Consider the following 25,288-nt stretch of genomic DNA (forward strand, 5'->3'; position numbering starts at 1 on the left):
CCCTTGGAGCTTAGAAGTGAGGAAGGTAAAGGTGATGCACCTGGGGGATGGGAAGGGGGAAGGCAAAGGCAGGGGCAAAGGCAAAGGCAAAGGCAAAGGTGTGGGTGAGCTCCCCAGAGAGAGAGCTACTAGGTCCTCCATCCCACATCCCACACGGGGGGGGGGGGGGGGGGGGGGGACCAGGAGGCGGGGTTAAAGATAGAGATTTTAGGGGAGGTCCCAGGGGAAGATTTCAATAGAATATTCAGCAGTTTTCCAGGTGTGTCCTTTCAGGATCTAGGTCTCCGCTGATTGATTGGTGGGCACCAGGGCAGGTCCTGAGGTCAGCCTTGGCTGGTTTATTGCTTTTCTGGGCCTGGAGATGAAATACAACTGAGGCCTAGATGTTATCTCTAGGGAGGAAAGGTCAGGGAGTCCAAATCTAATGACCAGTGATATGCTAGGGGAGGAAAAGTCACCCTGGGGACGAGGTCCCACCCTACAGTTGCCTGTTGCTAAGCATCCAGGGCTCTTCACTCTGGTGATTTAATGTACCTAGCCCACCATCCTTGCTCTGATCATGTCTGTCTAATTGCCTACCACAGTTCTGCTATCTCTCTCTCTTAAATTGCTTGTGGTTTTATGACATCGGGCTTTTTCACACTTGTCCTCCCTACCACACACAAAGTGAAAGAATAGTTTTGAAAAGAGAGGGGAAAATATACCACTGTATCTGCCAAGACAGAGGATTATAAAGAATCTTCCAGGAGCTTCTCCTTAGGTTTATCTCTCTGTGGTTGACTCCTTGACTCCTTTTAAGGTGTGGCTTTGCCTAAATAGGTGGGTGGATCTCTGAGAATAGATTGTCCCATTACCTTTCTTCTCTAGAGGCATTTCTCATTGATCAGCTGTCTCCTGCACATCCCCTACTGGGGATCGAGCCTGCAACCCCAGCACCTGCCCTTGACCGGAATCGAACCTGGGACCCTTCAGTCTGCAGGCTGATGCTCTATCCACTGAGCCAAAACAGCTAGGGCCATTTCTCATTTTTAATTCTGAAATATCTTACATTTAAACACAATTTGATGGGTCTAGAAATTGTCTCAAAGTGGCCTTTAACCATTCCATCCTTAGTCAAAAGTGGCAAAGAAAATGGCATGGTTATCCTTTTCCTGGGTGTGGAGAAGGATGAATAGGAGCTGTTTGAGGTCAAGCTTAGAGTACTGAATATACCTGAATACTGAAGGTATTTTTATGCAAATTGACTAAAACTTGAATCAGGTTAGAAGGAGAGGGCTGAATTTTGATGGACTGGATGATTTGGATAATTTTCCATACTGTTTTGCTCAAGGAATGGTCAACTTCTAGGAGAAACAACTATATCATGCCTGTTAAGACCATAGACTCTTAACTTGAAAGGGATCTCAGCAACTATCTATCTGATATCTATCTATCTATCTATCTATCTATCTATCTATCTATCTAATCTCTATCTCTATCTAATCTCTATCTCTATCTCTATCTCTATCTCTATCTCTATCTCTATCTCTCAACTAATGAGGTTATTTAAGTCTACAGGAAAGAACCTACCTTGGGGTCCAGGCTTTGTGATGCTCATCACATTGACCCTCTATTCTGACTCAATGATTAGGTTCTTGAAGTTGAGTCCCCTCTCTTTCCCAAAGAAAATTGCCACCTTTTTTCAGGCATTCCTGGTCCTCAGATAAAAGGGAGTGAATAATTTGGGCAAAGTAACCAATGTTGGCATTTGTGTGGTCTCCTGGTGAGAGTTGGGGGCATCACAAGGTGCCTCCTGTTTTCTCATTCCTCATCTCAATGTTGAAGTGTCCAGGGGCACACCCTAGTTCTCTGTACCAGCTAGTAGCTTTAATGTTAAACTGACAAGAACAGATACCTACACTTGATCTTAGCCAAAAGTCTGAGAAGTGATACTAGTGGCTTTAATGAAGGTAGAAAATTCTCCTGTTCTCAGCTTCTTCTTCATTAGTTGCAGTGGTCTCTTTCTCTTCCTTCCTGCCCCTCACCCAAATACTTTAGGGCTATTTCTGGAGTATGACAGATAGGGAAGGATAGTGGAAAAATCATATCCATTCACTTCATATGAACCATGTCTACAGTCTGTCCAGGGTTGGTTTAACTTTTGCAGCCAACTGTCTCCTACAGTCAGCCCAGCCTCCCTTAAATCTGTTAAAACATGCCCCTCTGCACCCTCTCCCTGCCAATTCTTGGATTCTGCTTTTAGTTGCCAGTTTCCTGGGTCTGCTTTAGTAGCCAGAATGGAAAACTTAAAGTGCTTTCAACACTTTCTGGTGAGGATAAGAAAGGTGCAAAAAAAACCCCAAACAAAACACAAAACCAAACCCAAAACAAACAACCCCTTTTCTCCCTTCCTACCCTCTTTAACTGTTTTTAGATCACAGTCTTTTTTTTAAGAATATGTTTTTATTAATTTCAGAGGGAAAGGAGAGGGAGAGATAGAAACATGAATGGTGAGAGAGAATCATTGACCAGCTGCCTCCTGTACTCCCCCTACTGGGGATCGAGCCCACAACCCCAGGCATGTGCCCTTGACCGGAATTGAACCCAGGACCCTTCAGTCCACAGGCCAATGCTCAATCCATTGAGCCAAACCAGCCAGGGCTGTTTTTAGATCACAAAGTCTTTGGAATATTCTTGGATTCTCTAAAAAGAGTTTTGAATTTTCAAGGTGTTCTTGAATTTTTGGTTTGCTAGAGTGGAAAAGGTTCTTTACAACTGTCAAGTCCAATTCTTCTCATTGTGTAGATGGGTAAACTGAGACCTTCAGATAGGGAGGGGCTAAGCTAGAATGATGCAGCATGTCAGTAGCAAAGCCAGGACCGACTAATCTATACTCTCTTATGTTAGGCTTGGAGAGGGGAAGATTGCTCTGGGAGTGAGTGGCAGAGGTGGTTTTTACCAGTAGTCTGTTAACTCTCCATTATTCTCTAGCTGCCTATAACAATAGCTTGTTTTAAGAGAAAAGTTCTTACTTTTCTCTCTCTTCCTCTTCTTTAGAGGGTCAGTCTTGGTAAAACTTCAGTTTGCTGGTTTTTTAACCCTAGCTAAAAAGGTCAGGGGAAAGGTAATCAAGTGTTCATTGATAGGACCATCCATGTCAGCAGACATAAAGCCCAGCTCCTTGAAGTATTTGAAGGCTTCTGGGTCTGCATTCAGCTAAACTTTAACAGGGGCTGTGTGGACTGTTTATTCTCCTGCCATTCCTAGCATTGCTTGAGCCACTCGAGTGGCACTAAAGTGGTACTTGGTGAATAGGAGGAAAAAATATCAGTCTTTTAACCCTTGAACTAGCCTTGCCCGCAGACTTTAGGGCTGGGCAACAGATCAGGAATGGAGGTTATGTGAGAGAAGGGTGATTTTTTGGATCCTGCATCTATCCACTTCTTTGGTTTTCCAGTTTACTAGGCCCTTTGTGAAAACATAGGTGATAGAGACAGAGTGGGGACCATCTTAGAGATTTCCTTTAGGCTTCTTCTTGAATAGCCTTCTGGGCACAGAGGGAATGTTGGGGTAGGAGAGCCTTTAGGGGACCCTGAAGGCACCAAATAGTCTATACTCTTTCATGTTAGGCTTGTGAGTGGGTGACTATTAGTATGCTAACTTTCCATTATTCTCTAGCTGCCTAACAATAGCTTGTTTTAATAGCGTGTTCTTTTTTAATCCTCACCCAAGGATATGCTTAGGGAGAGGGAGGGAGGGGGAGGGAGGAAAGGAGAGGGAGGGGGAGGGAGGGAAGGAGGGAGAGGGAGGGAGAGAGAAATCAGTTGCCTTCTGTACATAACCGTGATCAGGATTGAACCCACAACCAATTCTGGTGCACAGGATAATGTTCAACCAACTGAGCCACTCTGGCTGGGCTTGTGGGTGTCCTTACTATTATCTCTCTTCCTCTTCTCAGGAGACTGAGTTGGAAGGAACATTTAGAGGTCATCTGGTCTATATCCCTGACTCCAAATGCAATTTTCTCTGGATGAGATGAGATAAGATGACCAGCTACATATATTCTGATCTCTGTTCTAATAGTGTTGCTTGGTAACAGTGTGTTCAGATCCCTTGGTATTTTCCTGAGAGTCCCCCTCATTGGAATTTCTAGCCTTAAGGTCTCCAGGGGGGAGATCTGGTATACCAACACTACTAGGGTTGGGCATTTCATGACTAGAGTTACTGAAAATTGGCATCATTACTGGTTTAGAACAGTCTGTTTCTGATATTTCAAAGATAGAACTGAGTTTATCATGTATGTCTTTCGCAACTCACAATCTTTTCTCCCTGTTACTCCACCCTACTGTTGTGTACCCATAGGGAAAAAAACCCAGAATAAAGGGTGGTCTCTTTTGGGGCAATCTATTGGTCAAGTGAAAGAGGTGCTCTTGTCATGATTGACTGGATTTGCTGTTCATCCCTCCTCCCACTTCATGCTTGATAGAGCTGAAAAACTTTAATACCAGGTTTTTATTTGTGATACTTGGAGGATTAGCTCAGGACTCCATTGATTTCGAAGGTGGGTATTAAGAAATGGCAAGTAATACTGACCTGATAATTTTTCTTTTTTTTCTATGTAAGAAGAACTTCTTCCCTGTCTTCAGTAAATAGATCCAAATAAGTGGTCCTTTACACAAGTCCCTGCTTTAGGCTCTCAGTCTCTCCAGCTTATCATGAGGGAACTGTACTAGTAATAGATACACTCCAGGGACCCTTTCAGTACTATGTGCTTGAGACATTCTTTCCTCAAAATTTGAGTGTCTTCTATGTACCAGGCAGTGTATGCTGGCAATACATAGTTGAACAGCACTTGCTAAAATATATGTTTTTGTCCCCTTACACTTCCAGAATGCTGTTTCTTCCTGGGTACTGAGTTCAGGATGGAGAGTTTCTAGCTAGGGAGTTGGTTTATTTCATTAGTAGTTCTGACAAGAACACTGAGGAACAAGAAAGAAACCAATGAGACAATACTATGAAGGCTGTGCGTTGACTGAAGAGCCTCAGACAAATACTGAAAACTTAATGCGTTTCCCTCCTTTTCTTTTTACTGCCTGTAGGTAGCATAGATCACTGGTAGTTCTGCTGACAGGTCAGGAAACTACTAAGTTATATTTCAAATTTCCTTTTAACCTCCTGAATGTGGTAGCTATATATATTGTTAGACATTAATAAGCTGGTGGGCATAAACTGACCTCCTGAGGTATCTACCACCAGTGAGCTGAGGGCTAGCTTTTCTGGGGTACAGCATTTCAAATGCATCTGTACTTAGGATGACCAAGATCTTTCTCACTCTTAAGCTTTCTTTTATTTTTTATTAAACTTGTCAGGGTGACATTGGTTAATAACATTATATAGGTTTCAAATATACATTTCTATAATACATGATATGTATATTGCATTGTGTGCCCACCATCCAAAGTCAAATATTCTGTCACCATATATTTGGACCCCTTTACCTTTTCTACCCCCCCCCCCCATGCATCACCTTCCCTCTGGTAACCACTGTTTTATGTGTCTATGGGTTTTAGTTTTAAATCCCACATATGAGTGAAATCATATGGTTCTTAGCCTTAAGCTTCCTTTTAGCCATTGTTCTGGATGCTCTAGGTTTCTCACAGGAGTGTTTTGAACCACAGAACAACTGAACTGGTATTCAAAATTTTAGTTCAACCTTTATGTTTTAGATGGGGACACCAAAGCCCAGAAAAGAGAAGTGATTTGATTAAACTGGTAATAAGGCTGGGACTAAAATCCAACTTGTCTGGCATGTGGTATAGGAGAGGAACTTCGAATGCATGGCACTCCCTGCAGGGTGCTCAATGTTTCTTCCTCTGTGCTGAGGGTGACTTAACTATAGTGGTATTATGGTCATGGGAAGAGAAGAACAAGTTCTTCTGAGTGTGTAGAACTGACCTCAGGTTACTTTATACGGAAACTAGAGGCTCAGTGCACGAAATTCGTGCACTTGGCGGGGCGGGGGGGGGGGCTCAGCCCAGATTGCAAGAGGGTGCAGGTCAAGCTGAGGGACCCCACTGGTGCACGATCGGGGCCAGGGAGGGATACAGGAAGTTGGCCAGTCTAGGAGGGACCGCAGGAGGGCTCCAGAGCATGTCCAGCCCGTCTTGCTCAGTCCCGATCAGCCGGACCCCACCAGCAAGCTAACCTACCAGTCGGAGTGTCTGCTCCCTGGTGGTCAGTGCACGTCATAGTGAGCGGTTGAGTGGCCTTAGCATATCATTAGCATATTATGATTTGATTGGTTGAATGGACGACCTGACACAGCATATTAGGCTTTTATTATATAGGATGGTTCAGGCTCCAACTATGCCGTTGGGACTCTTCATAGCACTTGCCAGAAGGTAAGTGTTCTGCTTTGACTATGCAGGGTGGTGGAAGGTGGATATGTGCACTGAAGGGAGGTAAGGAGAAGAGACTAACCACAGTTTCCTGTCCTAAGAGTCTTTATAGTGTTCAGTTGTTTATTTTCCATATTCCTATCTAAGGGGGCCACCCAGCTTGCTTGAGATCACATAAAATTGGTAATAGTTTGGGTAGGAGAAGTTGGCTTTCCTGATTCCCAAATCAGTGGTCTCTGACTAGATTTGCCTCTCTTGGAAGAATGATTCTTTTCACCCAGGGGACAAAGACTTCCACAGAATTTGCTCTGTGGTGATTATTTTAACAAGATGATTGCAATGGAGTTCCCCTAAATAGCTTCTGCTGCAGCAGGTTTTAGTCAGTGGGTGACTCAGTTCTTCTGGGGCTTCAGAATGACTTTTTTTCTCTTCCTTCCTGCCCCTCACCCAAATTCCCCGCTTTCTCTCTGCTATTTAAAATTTTGAGCTCTGACCTCTGTATTCTCACTCAGTACTCCAGCTTGAGCTGTTCTTGGGTTAGGAGGATTTTATGGTACTTTCCTTTCCACTTTGGTGACAATATTTGCTGCTGTAGCAACCATTTGAGTACAGACTGCAGTTTCCTGGCTCAACCCTCACTAGTCACCTTTAGGTGTTATAGACTAAGCTTTGGGCAGGTAGCTAGCCAAAAATGTTTTTTTTTCAGGCCTTTATAGAAAGGGAGCATAAAATAGTGGTGAAAAGCACAAACTCTGGAACCAGATTGCTTGGTCTCAAATCTAAGCTCTGACTAACTAGGTGTGTAGCCTTGAGCAAGTTACTTAACTTCTGTGCCTCATTTTCCTCAACTGTAAAGTGAAGATAATAGTACCTATCCCAGGCTTGTTGCAAGGATTAAGTGAGGCAATTCATGTAAAGTGCTTAGAACTGTGCCTGGCATCTAATAAGTGCTATGCAAATGTTAGCTATGATAATTATTTATGAAACTTCTATATGCCCAACCCTTTCCTAGGTAGGATGGGTAAAAACGAAGGCAGGCAGCTGCATTCTCATAATTTATTGAGTGGTTACTAGGTACTATTTACTATAAGGAGTATGGATAAATGAATGGAGGATACAGTGCTGCCTTTGGAGATCCCCTATTTAATTGGATATTAGGGCTCACTCACTTAAAAACAGTTTGAAAAATCTATACACATTAAATGTCATTTTCTAGAGATTTTGAGAAGAAAGGGGTTTACTGGGACAGGAACAGGACCTTGAACTATGTGTACATTTGTGGGCAGTGGCCATTCTGGGTGGGAGAGTGATGTGATTTTGGTATGTGGGCATAAACCAGGTGGTCCTAGGCCAGTGCTCTCTTGGAAGTGAGTTTGTCGGAAATAAAGGAAGGCTTGTGGTGCTGATTGTTTCAAGGGAACCACAGAGTACACGTGAGCATAGACCAGATTACTGGTGCTGGGGTCAGGTGGAGCGAACAATCCTGTCTCAACTGGCAAATCTTCTGAAGGGTTTTGTTGGGGGAGACTGTCTGTACCTTGGGTTTCCCAGAATTGGACGAGTTAAATAAAACAAATTTTGTTATCTTTGTTGCCCCAGTAGGTATGTGAGAGACTTCTTCCTTCATGTTTCCATGTGAGCTAAACCAAGGAATAGACACAGTGGTTCTCAACCTTCCTAATGTCGCGACTCTTTAATATAGTTCCTCATGTTGTGATGACTCCCAATTTCATTGTTACAAATTGAACATAATTAAAGCATAGTGATTAATCACAAAAACAATATGTAATTATATATGTTTTCCGATGGTCTTAGGGGTCTCGACCCACAGGTTGAGAACCGCTGGAATAGAGCTTAGTGATTACTCTCTAGGTCCACAACTTAAAAACAGCTTTCAGTTCTCCTAATGTCTTTGCTGTGAGATAGGTATTTGGGATAGGATGGAAATGAGGGGAGGATTTCTTAGTGTGTGATTGTGATAGGTTAAGAAGTATAGCATTTTCTGGCTAAGGCCTATCTACAGCATCTGGACATTAAACTTGGGTTACTTTCAAGGCACAGTTTGTTGGCTGTGCCTGATGAGAGAATTAGATTTGATGCCCTTTTCAATGGGCTTCTTGTGGCATAAGGTAAGTGTTGAGATAGCTTCTAGGCCACTGGTATGGTGACCTACCACTGTGCTTACTTTATAGTAATGTTTCGTCAGGTAACTCCTGTGATTGGTGACTTTGAAGGTTGAAGTTTCTTTTCATCCCCGATGACCTTTCTACTTTGTGGGAATTTGATAGATAAGTTGTATGGCTAAGGTATCTATCAATCAGGGCCTAATGAAAGAAAAGTTGAGATGTGGGCATTTGGTGATACAAAACAAAGTATAATCCTGAGGAATCCTTTCCTGGATATATATTTGGGAGGTCACGGGGTCCAGGGCCTGGGAGGGGGAGCAAGGCATGTCTATTAGGCTTTGTCAGCATTTCATTCTCCTTAGTCCTGACCTCCCTTAAATACCTGGGAATGATTAAGGCTCATTTTTCTCTGGTGAAGTGTGTTTAGATAAGATTCCTGACCTTACTATCATGGTCTAATCTCCCAACCCCCCAATCCTTTTTTCAGAAATCTCAGCCTGAAGTTTAGATGAAGTACAACCAGAGGCTTTTACCTGTTGTAATCTTTAACTGGGGTTGACTAATCTGTGGTATGGAGTTGGAGGGTGGGGGTCAAGGTAATAGCCAATTTGGGTGTCAGTAGTTAAGTTGTACAAATCTTTGCTATCTTCAAGGGTTTTAAGTGAGCTACATTCCTCTCCAGACCTCCTTGTAGATACTCCTGGGAGACTGACAAACTCATAGCAGTTTCCTTGCTGAGAACAAAAGTCACTTAACCTCTTTGCCTTTGATTTTTTTTCTCTACATGAAAATATAAACAGTATCAGAAATATGTACCCATAGTAGAGTAAAGCCCCCTTCTCCAGGTGCTTTACTTCTCTTGGCACCTGGGCCATACATATGCTTGGTGAGAATTTGCCGTTTTGCTTCAGGGTTACACTGCACCTCTCCACTGGTACTTGGAGAGCTGTTCCAGCAGGGCATATAGTTGGCCTGGGAAAAATCTAGCCTAGTTACCTTTCTCTGTGCCATAGCCTGGGCCTTTTCCTAAGGTTGGGAGTTTGTCTCCTGGCCTTAGGCCATTTGCCAGAGGAAACCAATGACTAAAGGCTTCCTCCCAGCTACGTCAGCTTCTGGAACCTTTCCTGATGATTTCTTACCAGTTAAGTATGCCTTATTTGGCTATTTTCTCCCCCCTCAAATGCCCTTCGCCATCTCAACTAGTCCTCTGTTCTCCTTTGGTACAGGGAATGCTTTCCTCAAGTTTATATAGTGTCACCTGCAAACTTTTCTCCTTGTTTAGGGCCTGTTTAGAGAAGGAGGTGAGATTCTGATGGGGCTGAGGGATGAGTGGGAGAAGAGAGAGTAAGATAGGCGAGCTTTGGAATGAGTGATTTCTTTACCCTGCTTTTTATTTTTATTTTATTTTTTAAAAATATATTTTATTGATTTTTTACAGAGAGGAAGGGAGAGGGATAGAGAGTTAGAAACATCGATGAGAGAGAAACATCAATCAGCTGCCTCCTGCACACCTCCCACTGGGGGTGTGCCCGCAACCAAGGTACATGCCCTTGACTGGAATCGAACCCGGGACCCCTCAGTCCACAGGCCAATGCTCTATCCACTGAGCCAAACGGGTCAGGGCTATATTTTTAAAATATATTTATATTGATTTCAGAGAGGAAGGGAGGGGAAGAGAGAGATAGAAACATCAATGATGAGAGAGAATCATTGATCTGGCTGCCTCCCGCACACCTCCTACTGCAACCCTGAGCCTGGGAATCAAACTATGACCTCCCAGTTCATAGATTCATGCTCAACCACTGAGATTCACTGGCTGGGCTACCCCAATTTCTTATTTTTCCTTGCCCTCTTGACCCTGCCTGGTCACTCCACTCTTGCTTCTTACCTAGATCTCTGATAGCCTAGGAGTAATTTTGCTCGGCCTGAAAAAGTTCAGAGTGTGGGACAGGGTGGGGTGGGGCAGAAGCTCTTAGCAACAGAAACTATGCCTTTGGAGTACGTAAAGCCTTTTAGTTGGTAAGTTCTTTGTGTGTGCCTTTTGTACATCTGGGCTTCTCACTTGCCTTTTCTGAGTGGGCTTGATACAAAGTCCCTTTGCCTCCCATCCCTAGTCCTAAACTGTTTAGCCCTAGGTTGGAAGAGCTGAGTTTTAAAATATATATATCTTTATTGATTTCATATCTATCTATATATAAAAGCATAGTATGCAAATTGACCAGACTACAGAATGACTGGTAGCTATGACGTGCACTGACCACTAGGGGGCAGACGCTCAACACAGGAGCTGTCCCCAGGCCCCGATTGCCCAATCCTCTCGGTTCCTCTCCGGCTGGTAGGCTCCAATCGCCCAATGGGGAATGGGGAATCGGGGGTGGGTGGCAGAGGATGCGGGTGGCGCCAGGCCATGCATTTGTGGAAGAGGGCGGAGCCGGCAGCTGGGGACGATTGGCCCTGATTGCAGGCCAGGCCTAGGGACCCTACCTGTGTGTGAATTTCATGCGCTGGGCCTCTAGTATATATATTTTTTATTGATTTCAGAGAGAGGAAGGGAGAGGGAGAGAGAAACATCAATGATGAGAGTGAATCATTGATTAACTGCCTCCTGAATGCCCCCCACTGGGGATTGAGCCTGCAACCTGGGCATGTACCCTGACCAGGAATTGAACTAGAGACCTCTTGCTTCAGAGGTCAATGCTAACCACTGAGCAACACTGGCTGGGCTATCTTTATTGATTTCAGAGGAAGGGAGAGAGAGATAGAAACATTAATGATGAGAGAGAATCATTGATCGGCTGCCTCCTGCACACCCTCTACTGTGGATTGAACCCACAACCTGGGCATATGCCACGACTGGGAATCGAATCATGACCTCCTGGTTCATAGGTTGATGTTCAACTACTGAGCCACCATGGCTGGGCTGAGCTTTTGACACAGTTTGGGGCACTAGTCTGGACTTTTAAAAATGCTGTCTAGTAGAAATGTTATAATAAAAAGAATAGTGGACCACCAAATCAGGACATCTGGTTTTTAGTCTCTGCCTGTGTGACCTTGGGCAAGTCACTTTTATGGGCCTTTGCTTTCTTTAAAATGAGAACATTGGCCTTTTCTGACTTCCTGATTATTTGTGCCCAGTCTTAAGAAGGTCATAAGGGGTTCTTGGAAAGGGTGTAACAGAAGAGAGAGAAGTGAACTTTTGGAGAATTTGCCCTCTCCTCTTTAGAATGGCATTGGGTGTGTCATTCCCTCCTCTCCTCCCCAGCTATCAATGTGTGAGTATCCCTCTATATTTCAGTGAGCTCTGGTTAGAGGTATTGGATCCACCTACTAATGAGCTCACTGTGGGCATCCTGGCTTGGAGAGGCAACTGTTGACTGAGTATTTTGGGTGGGGCCTTAGAGTCGAGCCAGAAAACCACAGTTGCTGGCTATTTTGGGTCATTGGTAACTTCAGGAAGACTAGAAGACCCTTGGGTTGGGTTGGTCACTGTTTTAGCAAGGAAGGAGGAGACCAAGAAACAAACCAAAACTGAATGCAAATGATATTTGACTTCCTCTACCTCCTTCCCCCACAACATCCCTCTCCTTAGCTCTATGAAATTGCTTTTGGCTGAGTCTTAAATTGCTAAGCTTCTCTTCTCCTTCCTCTGTCTGAGTCACTGATGTCTATGTTGCCCTTGGATGGGGAGAGCTAGGTGATGTGGGCTTGGGTGGAGTGAAGGGGAGGGATTTCTAGTGAGGGAGATTGCCACATGCCTAGTTCAGCCTTCAAATGATCCTGTATTTTTTGAATATGACTTACTTTTTTAAAAATATTTTTTATTGATGTCAGAGAGGAAGGGAGAGGGAGAGAGAGATAGAAACATCAGTGATGAGAGAGTACCATTGATCAGCTGCCTCCTGCGTGCCCCACACTGGGGATCGAGCCCGCAACCCGAGCATGTGCCCAACTTGGAATCGAACCATGATATCCTGGTTCATAGGTTAACGCTCAACCACTGAGCCACCACGCTGGCTGGGCTGAATAGGACTTTGTTTGAAGTTAGACTTAGAGATCTAAGGAGAGAAATTTCTGTGAGGGCCTGCTGGTCTGATGGTGCATAAGCACATTCTTAGACATGGTGTACCCTTGGCTGGATCTGTTTTCACCCTTCTTCTTCCTCTTTAGTGACATTTTGTACAGTGCTTGCTTGTGAATCAAGAATCCCAGGCTGTGTCTCAGCCACCTAATGGTTGGCTAGAAACATGATCTTTATCTCCCCTGAGCTCCCTAGAAGGAGAGCCAAGGTAAAGTCTTCTTGGCACCTGTCTTCCTTTCTTAGGAAAAAGTTTCTAGGCCAGTATTCAGCGAGAGGGCTTATTTTGGTAGAGCTGGGTAATGTTTTTGAATGGAAGATTCTTCCCTAGCATTGAGCTGGAACAGCTTTTGGGCCATGCAGGAGCTTGCTGCTTGGAACAACTACCTTGATGGCATTTCATTTCTAGGGACCTTGCATGGGTTAAGGATTCCAGTTGTAGGTGGTAGACTAGAATGATTGTTATCGAGGGAGAGTAGGCAAGCAGGTGGAGGGGAGAGGTGGGGAGATGGGAAGAGGAGTCAAATGGAAGAAGAATTATTTGGTTTTATATTTCACCCTTTTGTAAAACCCAACATGGCATATGACAAAATTTATCAAATAGAAGAACTCTTTTATAAGCATAGCAATTATTATTTTTTAAAATATATTTTTATTGATTTCAGAGAAGAAGGGAGAGGGAGAGAGAGAAACATCAATGATGAGAGAAAATCATTGACTAGCTGCCTCCTGCAACCCAGGCTCAATCTAAGGAATTGAACCAGTGACCCCCTGGTTCATAGGTCAATGCTCAACCATTGTGCCACCGCAGTCGACACAATTATTATTTATGTGTATTTCTTATCATATCTCATAAATGTACCTTAATTTTCCATGGTGCAATCATGGTGTACATAAAAAAAAAATTCTACCTCTTTATCCCTACTTAATATATCAATAAAAACTCAGGTAAATGCTATTTAGTTTTTTAAAATGAACATTTTAATGGCTTCACAAAATTCCATCCAATGGCTGTCATAATTTACCATTCCCTGTTAGTGGGAAATTTATATTACTCCCAGCATTTGCCGTTATTTATAACCCTGCAGTGAATGTGAGGAAGAGAAAATCTAAAACCCTTAGTATGGTATACAGGAAGAACCCTTTGATACCTGGCTTTAGTCCTTATCCAGACTCAGCTCCTACTTCTCCTCACATGTATGCTATGCTGTAGCTTTATGGGATCAAGTTTCCGCAAGTAAGCCATACCTCTTATATCTTTTGGCTCTAGCATATGCTTTTTCTTTCAGCTTGAAATATCAAGTTTCTCTTCTTTACCTCCCCCACTCTATGTCACCTGCATTGGAAGCTTTCTTTAATACTCCCAGATAGTTTTAGTTATACCATCATCTGTGTGACTTGTATTTTGTTAAATTTTTTAAAAATATATTTTTATTGATTTCAGAGGAATAGAAACATGATGAGAGAGAATCATTGATCAGCTAACTCCTGCATGCCCTACACTAGGGATTGAGCCTGCAACCTGGGCATGTGCCCTGACCAGGAATTGAACCTCGACCTCCTGGTTCATAGGTTGACACTCAACTACTGAGCCACACCAGCCAGGCTGCCTGTGTACTTTGTAAGAATTTCTGTTATCGTACTTAACAAGTGGTATTGCAGCCATCTGGTCTCCCAGGATTTCTCCTTCAGTAAACTTGGGTATTTGAAAGTTTCTACTCCCATCCACCCCGCACCCCAAGAAGGGGTTGTTGTCCAGGTAGAAGTGGTTAGGGATGGGCAGACTTTTGAAGATTATATAATCAGTGACAGATATGGAGAGAGAGAAGTAGCAGTAATATATATAAGGGATTCAACCATGTTGGATGAGCACCTGGTAGGACATACTAGATACTAGTAATAGAGAAAATATATCTTGGAGAAGGGAAGGGTGCATTAGCATCTAGAGGGAGAAAAGGCCTGAGAGAGTCTTGCTGGCCTTGACCTACCAGAGCAAATTTCTTGAACCATTCCACATATCGTTTCCCATCTGTGAAATGGAAAGAGTAATAGCATCCTACTTCTTATGATTATGGTAAAGATCAAGACATAATACATCTGAAAGTGCTCTGTTAGGTGTGGGGCACAAGGGAGGAAGGATACTCCAGAATTTTTGTTCCAGTTGGCCTCTTAGAGTTCTGTTTTATGTTTGTTTACTATCAAGCCTCTGAGCCCTAAATGCCAAATGCTATGGTTTCCTGGAGAAAGCATTCCTGTAGGTGCCCCACATCATGGTGCTTTCAATGGGAGGTATCCAAGAAGTCCCATCTCCTCACTGATCTGAGCAGCATGGCTCCAACTGGTCCCAGCACAGGCCTCAAGAATGGCCACAAATACCTGGGGAGGGAGGTGCTCTCAGCTCTTTAACATCAAATGAATGTTTCCTAACATTCCTTTTGGTTGAGGTGGAAGTATTTCTAGAAATTGCAGTGAAACGGGGCACTTTTCATGCCTTCTGGCCCCAAATCTACCAAGCACTGTTAGAAGGATATGTCTCTGTGTCTAGGCCTGCCCATCCCACCTGTGTTGGGAAAACAGCTTATGGGGAACATCCAAGCCAGATTCAGGTCTTAGGATGAAGATTCTCCTCCATCACAGGTGTTTTTTCTCCACATATTACCCATGGTTTCTTGCTGCTGTCCTAGCCATTTGAAAATCTGTAGTTCACACAAAGATTTTATCTTATATAAAGGAAACAAATTACCTGAATCTATGGAAGATCTGTTAGTGAACTATAAGACACAACCAGGGGAAGGGACTCACTTAGTGAGTCAGGGGCAAAAGCAGGTCTTGGCTTCAAGACTCAAGTGTGTATGCTTTTCATTCTATCAGCCTAGCCCACTAAGAATATAAGCTTCATGAGAACAGGGATGATTTCTTACTACCCATTGTATTCTAAGTACCCAGTACAGTGCATAGTGTAGAAGAGGTGTTCAACAAATATTTGTTGAATAGATACATTAATAGCTATTGTTGCCAAGTTGGAATTGTCTTTAACAGATTCCTTTGGCTAGGTCTTCTAGAAAGCCAAACAACAATTCTAGTGGCCCACTTGAAATTACCTAATGTGGACCCAGCTGGGCCCTGGCAGAGTGGAGTTGAGTAGTGCCAAGGAATGGGGAGGAGTTGTCTCTCTTATGCACCTTGGAAAGCTTGTTTACCTGTAAGTGTCCAGCTTATTCACAGCCAGTTTCCAGTCCCTTTTCCCATGTCTTCACACAATACAGTAGTGTTTAAGCCAAGGAGCAATATTGGAGTCAAACATTTCAGTGGATTCTAATAGGCAGCTGTGCAAGCATTTCTATCTGCCCTTGTGAATCAACCTAGAGTTTGTCCCTAGAATGCATATTTGAAGCATTACCCAGTTTTCAATTTTTTTGGTATGTGCCCTCATTGTGGCATGGCCAGGAGGTAGAGCTGCTTTGTGTAACGTTATCTTGAGAGTTCTTTGCTCCCAAGGTTTAGGGATTGAGTTGGCTACTGTGCTCAGGGATGGGCAGGTCCAGGCACAGATCAGGGGAAGACAGCAGGTAAGTCCTGTAGATCTCAGGTTGGGGCACTCAGCAGCTGTGTTTTCCTGCGGTTGTTGCTATTTCACCATCACCCAGATTGCCTTAGGACCCATAGCTGCACATCTTTGAAGATTTGGGCATGTTTTAGTCAAAGTAGGCTAATTTTGGGAGCAATAGGAGGTACTCTTCCTCCCACCCATTTCTGAGAGAGGTGTGGTCAGCATTTGAGAGGTATAGGTTTCAGGCCTACTAGATGGGTTCTGTGCCCTAAAATAGCAAGAGCCTCTGAAGGTCATTTTGTCTGTATTTATTTTAATTTATTTAAAAATGTTTTATTTTTATTTTTGAATTACAGTTGACATTCAGTATTATATTAGTTTCATGTGTACCACATAGTGGTTAGACATTTATATAACTTAAGAAATAAACTCCCTAGTACCCACCTGGCACCATACATACTTATTAGAATATTATTGACTATACCATAGCTACTTGCCTAGATAATCAGTTGTGTTCTCAGATGTGCCAGCCTCTCAGATAAGTGCTCAGTAAACATTATTTCACACACACACACAAAAAGAATATTATTGACTATATTCCCTGTCATGGTCATCTTGTCTTTAAAGGATATTTTTTCTGTTATTACAGTGCTGAGTTAGACACCATACAAGGAATGTTAGTAGGTAGTCTATGCTGTTTGGTAGGGCAGACTTAAATACAGGCAGACTTTATTTTACAATTTTTGATTTGTAATTTTTTTCATTATGGAACAAATACATATTTGCTGTAAGAAATGAAACAGCACTGGAAAATATAAAATCCCTTGTCTTCTGCCTGTGACTCTGTTCTCCAGAGAGAATCATCATTATTAACCAGTTATGTAAACTTTTTATTTTTAAATGAAATTGAATTTAATTTTTCCCCCATCATCATTTATCCCCTCTATGATGAAATTCTTTTTTATTTTATTTTTATTTTTTATTGATTTCAGAGAGGAAGGGAGATGGGGAGAGAGATGGAAACATCAGTGATGAGAGAGAATCATTGATCAGCTGCCTCCTGCATGCCCCCTACTGGAGATTGAGCCCACAACCCAAGCATGTGCCCTGACCAGGAATCGAACCTCAGCCTCCTGGTTCATAGACTGAGCCAGGCTGGCTGGACTGAACTTCTTTTTAAATGCATTTATACACATACCAGAGGCCCTTGTGCACCAGTGTGGTCCCTTGGCCTGGCCTGTGAGGATTGGTGGACCTCTGTGCCGCCGCAGCCCAGCATTACCTGCCATCTCGTTGGGCTCCAGCCCACTGTTCACATTGATCCCACACAGCACGAAGTAGTGTGGGAAGCAGCAGGCAGCCAAGGAGGAGCCTGTGCCCGAACTGGGCACCATGCTGCTTTTGCTCATCCCAGCCCTGCTGTGCCTGCCACCCACAGCTGCCAGGACACACAGGGGGAGTGTCCCTGGGAGAGGCTCAGGCCTCCACAGCTACACTCGCCAGCTGTGAGCCCAGCATCTGGCACTGAGCAGCGCTCCTGCTCTGGGAGTGCCACTGACCACCATGGGGCAGCTCCTGTGTTGAGCGTCTGCCCCCTGGTGGTCAGTGCACATCATAGCTACCATCCAGTCATCTGTTTGCTTAGGCTTTTATATATGTAGAATATATATAGAATATATATAGATAACTTTAAACACACATAAAAGAAATCCATACTGTTCTGAAACTGGTTTTTTTCTACTCTGTGGTGGCCATCTTTTCATGTCAAATCAGATTTTAATGTCTATATGGAACAATAAGCAAATTATGAAATGAGTGGAACACTTAATGAAAAGGGCCCATATTCTTCATCGAGTGGAAAATAAAGAAGACGTTATAGGTGCTTGCTTCCCTGAAAGAGAAGCCTTTCTGGAGAAGGTGGGAGTCGTGACCCTTCTGTTGGGATAAAGCATGGTAGGATGAAAGCTGCTTCCCTTTCTAAGCTCAGTAGGCCCACATCTAGAGATTACTTTGATTTCACTGTGCCTAAAAGATCTTAGTGGAGTAATTGGCAGTAAGGTGTACCACCTTTTTGTGCTTAACGTGGCTTCCTCCGTCTTCTGTGGTTTTGCCAGTTTGGGATCCAAACAGTACCTGACTGAGATCTCAAAAGATTTCTGGCTGTCATAGCTCTCTGAGGTTAGAGAAAGAAGCTTTCCAGTCTTCTCCAAAGAAGAGTATTGAAGCTGGATTATATTCCTTCCCCTACCATACTCACCAGGGATCTAGTCCAGGTGGCAGGAAAGTAGAATATTGCAAAACACTCAGCTATAGCTGAGCCATCCAGTTGAACAGTTGAGGACGATAGAAACTTGTGACATACAAATAACCATACAATATATTATGAAGAAAAAAATCTAGCCTAGTGGCTGCTCCTTAGATGCTTGATAGATTGAGGATATTGATTGTGTTGAAAGAGCCAGGCCAGGCAAGGAGAAGCAGAACCAGTAATGCAGGCTCTCTTCTGCTCACTTATGGCATGCCCCACCCTTCTCTTGTCTTTTTAGTTCTCAGATTTTCACAGTGGGTGGAGCAGAGCTTTTGCTTGCCCAGCCTTTAATCCTGGAGCCTCCCACCACCAGAGATTGACCTTGACTCTGCCAGGCCTACTGGCCACTCATGTGTTATTGCCTTCCCCTTTATACAAACAAGAAGCTTCAGACAAACAGATTTTGAGCGACTGGAGCTTTCTGAATCCTTATGGGGCAGGGAGAGAAAGGCTCTGAGATCAGACCCCAAAAAGCAAAGACATTCTTTTTTTTAGAGAGAGAGGGATGTGTGAGAGAGAGAGAGAGAGAGAGAGAGAGAGCGCATTGATGTGAGAAAAACATTGATTTGAGAGAGAAACATCAATCGGTTGTCTCTAGCATGTATGCTGACTGGGGATTGAACCTACAACCTGGGCATGTGCCCTGACTGGGAATTGAACTCCTGACCCTTTGGCACAGGGGATAATGCTCCAACTAACTGAGCCACACTGGCCAGGTTGACATTCATTTTGGAAAATAATTTTTATTTTCAATTACAGTTGACATACAATGTTATATTAGTTTCAGGATGTACATCCTAGTGAGTAGACATTATGTCATTAAGTGATCATCCCAATAAATCTCATACCCATCTGACACCATACATAGTTATTAGAATATTGTTGACTATATTCCCTATGCTGTGACTTTACATCCATGATTATTCTGTAACAACTAATTTGTACTTTAAAAAATGTGTGTTTTTTTAAATTGATTTCAGAGTGGAAGGGAGAGGGAGTAAGAGATAGAAACAATGATGAGAGAGAATCATTGATCCGCTGGGGATCAAGCTGGCAACCGGGCATGTGTCCTGACTGGAAATCGAACCATGACTTCCTGGTTCATGGGTTGAAGCTCAACCACTGAGCCACCAGCTGGGCCAATTTGTACTTCTTAATCCCTTCACCTTTTACACGGAACCCACCAACCCTCCTTTCATCTGGCTACCAACAGTCTGTTCCCTGTATCTATGAGTCTGTTTCTGTTCTGTTTGTTCATTTATTTTGTTTTTTAGATTTAATTGTCTATAGATATGTCTTTATTGCTATTTTATTATTCATAGTTTTGATCTTTTTTTTGTCTTCTTAAAGAAGACCCTTTAACATTTCATATAATACTGGTTATTGTCTGGGAAGCTCTTTATTTATTTATTTATTTATTTATTTATTTATTTATTTTTAAAATTTCTTTATTGATTAAGTTATTACATATGTGTCCTTATCCCCACATTACTCCTCATCCCCCCCTCTCATGCCTTCACCCCCTGTTGTCTGTGTCCATTGGTTAGGCCTATATGCTTGCATATAAGTCCTTTGGTTGATCTCTCCCCTACCTTCCCTCTGAGGTTAATATCACATGATCTCACTCATTTATGGAATATAATGAACAACATAAACTGATAAACAAAAACAGATCCAGAGACAGAGAAGCATCAATCAGACTGTCAAACCTCAGTGGGAAGCTCTTTATCTGTCCTTTGATTTTAAATGACAGCTTTGCTGGGTAGAGTAATCTTGATTGTAGGTCCATGCTTTATATTAAGCTACTTCAGAAGGCTTGTATCCAAAGTATCTCCAGATTTATTTTAGACTAGGCTTGTAAGAAGTTCTGTGTTTTAATGCTGATGGGCTCTGTGACATTAGGGAAGTCCCTTAACCTTCCTGAGCCTCCTGTTCTTTATTGGTAAAGGGGAGATGATAATGCTAGCCTCAGAGTTGGTGGGAAACTTGTATAAGAGAACATTGTAAAGCCCTCAAATGTTAGTTCTGTAGAAAATTAAATATATAGTATTCAGGTGCTCAGAGAAGCTTAAATCATGTTTTAATAGCCTCTGTTGATGAAGCCAGTAGAGTGTGTCAGTGGATGAAAGACTTCCACCTCAACATTAAGGATAGAAATGATTCTTAAAAAGAGTAAGATTTAGTTATCAGGAAAAGTTCACTTCTGTGGAATAGCTCATTTATAGACAATTTGGGATCAATTATGCATTGTCATATTAGCAGCTTTCAACTATCTATAACAAAATTTTCTTTACTCTCAACTACCTGTGGACAGCCTGTTCTAAGCCATATGAGTCCAGGGAATGAAAATTTCCTTTGTTTTCTCATAGTCCAAATAATAATTAGTTAGATAAATATTTCTAAACTAGTGACCCAGTGCACAAAATTAATGCACATTAAAAGGGAATTAATTAGAGGAAATATTTTAATATTGCTATTTGCCCTTTCTCTATAATAGAAGTTTCAGAGATGAAAGAAATTTAGTAAAATGTATATAAAAATCTTCCTCCTGTCAGAGTCTGGGGCGCACCACAGGAACCAGAGTCAAATCCCTGCCCACCCATGTGCCCCTCGAAATCGAGTGAAACCCAGACCCGGCTGGCCTCACCCCCATTGGGTTAGATCCAGACCCGGCCAGCCCCACCCCCATCAAGCCCCGTAGTTGGGGGGTACAGCCTCAGGTCTCCCGGCCTGGTGCTGGGGCTGGGAGCGCGGCCTCAGGTACCCGGCCTGGGCTGGGGCGGGGGGTGTGCCTTGAGGTCTCCCATCAAGCCCCGCGGGCAGGGGGTGTGGCCTGAAGTCCCCCGTCAAGCTCTGCAGGTGGGGGGTGCAGCCTGAGGTCCCCCAGCCCGGCACCAGGGCAGGGGGCGAGGCCTCAGATCCCCCAGCCCGGGGCGGGGGGGCGTGCCTTGAGGTCCCCCATCAAGCCCTGCTGGTTGGGGGGTGCGGCCTGAGGTCCCCTGTCAAGCCCCACCAGGCAGGGGGCACAGCCTCAGGTCCCCTGCCCTGGCCCAGCACCACGTAGCCTCAGGTCCCTGCTGATTGCTTGTTAAGGCTTGTTATGGGAACTCAGCCTCCTCTGTGGGTGCAGCCATCTTGTGTTACGGGATCCCCGTCTCTGCTGTGGGATCAGCCATCTTGTTACAGCATGACAGTCAATTTGCATATTCTCTCTTTATTAGAGAAGATGTTTGCAAATTAAAGTGGGTATATTGCTACAGCTGAGTTATCAGTAAGTGATGTGGATAATTGACCTTAACCAGAAGGAAATGGTGAACTTTGGCCTCTGGAACAAAGAAAGTGATAGCTTCTTTATACCCCCGCTGATCATCTATGTGTAAACTCAGGCAGGGATAACAAATTTAGGAGCCTGGGAGTGGGAGGGAGTCAACCCTTCAAAGAGTGGAGGCAGAAAAGCCCATGTATGAGATTGCTCTATATGGAGTACTATTCCAGGGAGGGTTTTAACAGTTTACTCTTCCCCTGACTCCATTGGGATTCAGCTTTTGTCAGGAAGAGCCAAGACTGAATAAATATTGAAAGAGCTATTAGATACCTCTCTGGACATGTTCTTCTGTTGAACAGCCCAGAAAAGGGGATGCTAAGATTAGGAAGCTAGGAGGGAGGTATAAGTTTAGGGCAGTGGTTTTCAACCATCCTAATGCCACGACCCTTTAATACAGTTCCTCATGTTGTGGTGACCCCCAATTTCGTTGTTACAAATTGAACATAATTAAAGCATAGTGATTAATCACAAAAACAATATGTAATTATATATGTGTTTTCTGATGGTCTTAGGTGACCCCTGTGAAAGGGTCATTCGACCCCCAAAGGGGTCGCAACCCACGGGTTGAGAACCGCTGGTTTCGGGGATGGCTTCCTGCTTTCCAAGTAGTTCTCTGTTTAAAACAGCCCTGTTCGATGTGAATTGAAGGAATCACTTTGCAGATTGGCTGGCATTGCTATGATTTCCCAGTGTTTCTAGCTTTTCTCACCCCATGTCAGGACAAAAAAAATCCCTAACACAGATAATTCTCTACATTTGTGATATTCACTATAGTTGTCAAAGCCCTTTTACCCCTACTATTGTGTCATTTGATATTAATTAACTCCAGTTGGCAGGTTAGGAATTATTATCCCCATTTTTTAATATGGGGAAACTGAGACTCAAAGAAGTTAAGTGACTGCAAAAATTGCTCAGCCAATGAATAAGGGATATGGGATTTGAGTGGGAAACAGAATACTTTGGTTTTAGACTCCGCATAAGGTGGGGTTTAGAAAGGAGATGTGTTTCACAAAGGCCTGGACTTAAGGTCTAGACATATTAGTACAGGATTCTGAGGCTAGAAGGGATATTTCAGCTTTAAACATTTGTCCTTTCCACTGTTCCAATAGTTTCCCAACCTCCTTTTAGTTTTCTTCACAAATTCCTTTTAGTTTTCTTCAAAAATATCATGAGTCAAGAATAAAGCTTAGGTAGAATTTTAGTAGTTGAGGCTGTATGTGGATGTCATGTTTGTGTTCTGCCTGTTTGGGGCCTGGTCTGACTCTTCTGTTGAAGCTGACCCTTCTTGCTGGGGTCAGACCACTGCCTTCAAGGCCAGATGAGCTTTCCACCTGGTTGAGCCAATAACTTACTTGGCTTTGCCTTGCTCCTGGACACATAAATGTTGCTTGTTAGGAAGTGAGAATTGTTTGGGTATTACTTAGACCTAGCTAATGTAGGGTCTTGTTTGTACCTTGGTGGGAGCATGGGCATTAGTCCAAACTTGTTGTTGAGTGGAGGAGGTATTGGGGAATCATGGAAAGAGCACTCTTCTGATGTTTAAGAGCTGGAGTTTAGTCTGGGCTCGGCTGCTAGCTTTCCAGGGCAATATTGGCCAATCCCTTGCCACTTTTGCAACCATGGTCTGTTCTATAAGGAATTGGCTTGGCTAATCTCTGAGGGCCATTACTGCTCTGAGAGTCTGTGATTTATTCAGAAATGTTACATTCCCCCAACAATGGAGGCTGGTCTGCCCCACCTTGGGTAGGAGGTGGTGGTATATATCTCACAAATGTTCTCATTCTGTGGGGAACTGAGCCAAATGGCAACTCCACCAGCTCTAAGAGGTTGGGAGTTGTCAGCTATGTCTGGCTTTTGGAGGGGAGACAGAGCCTTGGAATGTTCAGGAGCATAACTGGGTGGAGGGATATGCAAGTGAGGGTGGCAAGAGTCAGTCCAGGCCTGACTTGGGTGATGAGGGAAGAGGTGCTCTGGAAGATAGTTCTTAGGGAACCCACCAGAAATAAGCAATAGGATGACATCATGAGATAGACAGTTCAAGTGTAGTTCCTGGCCAGATAGTCTCTGGTCATAAGTAGTTGCTAAGCCCTCAGGAATGTGACAAAGTCACATGGGAATTTGTCGCTAGAGCAGCCAAAGGCTATGGAAGCAGGAAGGGCAGTTTTTCCTTGTCACCATCCTCTCTGTGTAGGGTGTGAGATCCTTATAGTTGGGCCATAGAGATCAGATATGGCAAAGGGATAGACACAGTTCAGAATGGCCAATAAGCCTGGTCCTTTAGAAGAGGGAAAAGTCATAAAGCTTGCTTGATGTCAAAGCATTTGAAACTGAATTTACTAGTGCTGATATATTTTGTTTCTTGTGCATTTGAAGCAATATTGGGAAAAGGAGGAAATTGGAACTTATGACTCTAGTGACCCTGTGGGCAAGAGTAAGTAAAGGTCGAGTTTAACTGTTAGAGCTGCCTTTCTTATAATAGGGGGCTGAGTTTTGCATTGATTCAGCTAAGCTCCTAGTCTTGTCATCTACGGGGGAAGTCCAGCTCGCCTATTCAGTTGGTCTTAGCCAGCTTGTGGAAGCACAGGTAGACTCTAATTGTTCTGGCTTTGGACATCAGTATTTTTTAAAGTATTCCCCTAGGGCAGCAGTTCTCAACCTGTGGGTCATGACCCCTTTGGGGGTCGAACGACCCTTTCACAGGGATCGCCTAAGACCATCGGAAAACACATATATAATTACATATTGTTTTTGTGATTAATCACTATGCTTTAATTATGTTCAATTTGTAACAATGAAAATACATCCTGCATATCAGATATTTACATTATGATTCATAACAGTAGCAAAATTACAGTTATGAAGTAGCAACAAAAATAATTTTATGGTTGGGGGTCACCACAACATGAGGAACTGTATTAAAGGGTCATAGCATTAGGGAGGTTGAGAACCACTGCCCTAGGGTATTCTGATGTTGGGCCAGGATTGATAACTACATTCCTAATCGAAGCCTCTCCATATTACATCTGAGAAAACTGAGTCTGAGAAAGAGGAGGCCTATGCCCATGGTTACAGCTGAGCTCAGCTGAGTCTCTACCTAAGGCTCTTTCTACTTCACTGTCATAGGTGGAGGTAATGATGGCCTTGACAACGCAATTGGGCAGCCTTTAAACTTGGTCATTGGGCTTAGATGAGCTATGCATCCCCCCCACCAAGTGCTGGAGGAAGGGGTAGGGTTCAAAGTAACTAACTGGACTTAAGGAGGTAAGCTCCTCTCTTTAGAGCAGTGGTTCTCAACCTTCTGGCCCTTTACATGCAGTTCCTCATGTTGTGACCCAACCATAAAATTATTTTCGTTGCTACTTCATAACTGTAATGTTGCTACTGTTATGAATTGTAATGTAAATATCTGATATGCAGGATGGTCTTAAGCAACCCCTGTGAAAGGGTCGTTCAACCGCCAAAGGGGTTGCGACCCACAGGTTGAGAACCGCTGCTTTAGAGCATAAATTCACTGTCTGGGCATGTGC

At 43.4% G+C, this 25,288-nt stretch overlaps 1 protein-coding gene and 1 pseudogene across 1 annotated transcript in view; one reads left to right on the forward strand and one right to left on the reverse strand.

The window, feature by feature from the left end:
- MSN (moesin) overlaps window positions 1-25,288 on the forward strand; it is an 83,923-nt gene that overhangs the window by 1,870 nt on the left and 56,765 nt on the right. The window lies entirely within an intron of this gene.
- On the reverse strand, window positions 1,781-1,930 carry LOC111823038 (annotated as a pseudogene).

This window comes from Myotis lucifugus, unplaced genomic scaffold (genome assembly GCF_000147115.1).
Source record: "Myotis lucifugus unplaced genomic scaffold, Myoluc2.0 scaffold_4, whole genome shotgun sequence".
Lineage (NCBI taxonomy): Eukaryota > Metazoa > Chordata > Mammalia > Chiroptera > Vespertilionidae > Myotis > Myotis lucifugus.